The sequence below is a fragment of the Muntiacus reevesi genome, chromosome 6 (genome assembly GCF_963930625.1).
Source record: "Muntiacus reevesi chromosome 6, mMunRee1.1, whole genome shotgun sequence".
NCBI lineage: Eukaryota > Metazoa > Chordata > Mammalia > Artiodactyla > Cervidae > Muntiacus > Muntiacus reevesi.
The window spans coordinates 111,864,109-111,867,148 of NC_089254.1; positions in this window are offsets into that span (position 1 = coordinate 111,864,109).

The following is a 3,040-nucleotide window of genomic DNA, read 5'->3' on the forward strand; positions in this document are numbered from 1 at the left end:
CTCCTGAAGCCCTCTAACGTCCTTCCCTTGACGCCCTGGGGCCCGGTGGGCCGTCCTGGCCCCTCTGAGCGCTATCTTCCTTGGGTGTTTGTTTGTGGGCTCTCTGGGTGACCCAGGCACAGCAGGCCGAGGTCCCATCTGGAAAGCTCTTTCTCTAGCCTCTTAGTGATCGTGCGGCTCCGGTGCATGAACACTGCCCGATGTCCACACGCTGCCTTGTGCTGGCCACTGTCTATCTGTCTCTAGGAAGCCACTTGCATCAGTAAAATGAGATGAATGTTGCTGACCTCACCAGATAGCTGTGAAAATTACTACATGAAAAAATGTTTAGGAAATGTAGTGTTGTATATATAAATTAGGCAGTGCTGTTACTTTTTTTTCTTTTTCTTTTTCTTTTCTTTTTTTTTTTTTGACATTTCTAGGAGTTCTGGCAGAATTCATGGCTTTTCTGAGAACCCCAAACCACAAGTCCATCAGGCCTGGAGGTGTCCTGGGGCTAACACAGCAAGTCCTTCACAGTCAGCGGGGTGGTGGAGGACGCAGCCGGAACCCACACATAAACCATCAGGCTGCTTGTGGGTCCCTTCCCAAGCTGTGTGTGAAACTTGCGTGGATCTGAACTTCCACAATTCAGCTTTAAACCAGTCAATCCTAAGGGACATAAATCCTGAATATTCATTGGAAGGACTGATGCTAACACTGAAGCTACAATACTTTGGTCACCTGATGTGAAGAGCTGACTCACTGAAAAAGACTCTGATGCTGGGAAAGATTAAGGGATGGAAGAGAAGGGGACAACAGAGGATGAGATGGTTGGATGGCATCACTGACTCAATAGACATGAATCTGAGCAAACACTGGGAAACATTGAAGGACAGAGGAGCCTGGCATGCTGCAGTTCATGGGGTCGCAAAGAGTCAGACACGACTGAGCAACTAAATAACAACAACAGGGGGCCACTGGGGAAATGTGAACATTACATGATGTGGCTGAGTTGTCTGCTCTCTTTGGTATGATAAGGATAGTGTGGTTGCATAAGTCGCTTTAGGAGATGGAGTATTTAGGAGTGAAAAGTCATGCTTGCTCAGTTCAGTTCAGTCACTCAGTTGTGTCCGACTCTTTGTGACCCCAAGGACTGCAGCACTCCAGGCCTCTCTGTCCTTCACCAACTCCTGGAGTTCACCCAAACTCGTGTCCATTGAGCTGGTGATACCATCCAAACATCTCATCCTCTGAAATCCCCTTCTCCTCCTGCCCTCAATCTTTCCCAGCATCAGGGTCTTTACCAATGAGTCAGTTCTTCCCATCAGATGGTCAAAGTATTGGAGCATCAGCTTCTGCATCAATCCTACCAATGAACATCCAGAACTAATCTCCTTTAGGATGGACTGATTGGATCTCCTTACAGTCCAAGGGACTCTCAAGAGTCTTCTCCAACACCACTGTTCAAAAGCATCAAGTCTTCAGTGCTCAGCTTTCTTTATAGTCCAACTCTCACATCCATACATGACTAATGGAAAATCCATAGCTTGATGGACCTTTGTTGGCAAAGTAATGTCTCTGCTTTTTAATATGCTGTCAAGGTTTGTCATAGCTTTATTTCCAATGAGTAAGCGTCTTTTAATTTCATGGCTGCAGTCACCATCTGCAGTGATTTTGGAGCCTAAGAAAATAAAGTCTATCACCGTTTCCAGCCATCTATTTGCCATGAAGTGATGGGACCGGATGCCATGATCTTAGTTTTCTGAGTGTTGAGTTTTAAGCCAACTTTTTCATGTTTGCTACTTGCTTTCAAATGTTTCAGCTAAAAGTGTGTCTACACACATCCACACACGCACACCTACACCCACATCGCCACAGGCAGGCACACCTCCTTTTGTCGCACTTTGCTTTACTGGGCTTCACAGACACTGCATTCTGTACAGACTGAAGGTTTGTGGCAACCCCGAGTCCAGCAAGTCTGCAGACACATTTCTCCACATTTTGCCCACTTCATGTCTCTGTCCTATTTTGGTGATTCCCACAATGTTTGAAGCTGTCCATTATTATTATATTAGTTTTGAGATCCGTGGTCAGTGGTATTCGCTGTGGCTGTTTTGGGACTCCACGCACTGGCCCTGTACAGGATGGGAAACTTTCTCAGTGTCGTGTGTTCTGACTGCTCCATTAACCAGCTGTTTCCCGTCACGCCCCCTCTCCTCGGCCACCCTGTCCCCTGAGACAACAGTATCGAAATGAGGCCAAATAATAAGCCTACAATGGCCTCTCAGGGTTCAAGAAAGAGAGTGATAAAACGCTAGAGATTGAATAAAACACATCTGTGGCCTGGATTTAACTGTCTGTCTGTAATAAATTTTGGAACTGGAAGTTACCTAAAAAAAATTTTTTAAGGTGGAAACCTATGGGATTTTTAAAATTTTATTTATCCACTTCTTTTTGGCTGCTGCTATGAGTGGGGCTACTTTTAGTTGAGGTGCACAGGCTTCTCACTGTGGTGCTTGTCTTGTTGCGGAGCACGGGTTCTAGAGCACACCAGAAATTCACTTAAACTTATATTCCAATTTTCTTGCATCTTTTAAGCTGCTGTAGCTTAAACATATACATATTTGAGAATAAGTGGAGAAATGGCACTTGCAAATTGCTCTAGCCTTTTCCTTCTTTTTTCAGATTCCCAGGGGGACCTTAAATTGCAGGGAGAAAGGTCTTGCTAAGTGTGCAAAATACTTCCTAAATTTATGGAGTTGAATAGACCGGAGAACTGAGCTGTAGCCACAGATAAGGAAATCATTCTGGATTCTCATAATTGCCCAGAGACTGTAGCTTCACAAGGATAGGGCTTGTTAATCCCCTGTGTTCTTCGAGCCTGTTCCAATGACCGTGAGTGATTGGTTCCTGGGTGCAGTGAGAAAGGCAAGTGGGGTTGTTTCTCCCCATCACTCCCAGGGGTTGGGTGTTGGCTGGTGTCAGAGACCTTGGGGGGCGGTGTTTGGATCCTAATTTTCATGGGTTAAGTCCTCTCCTGGGTTCTCCCCCTCCAAGA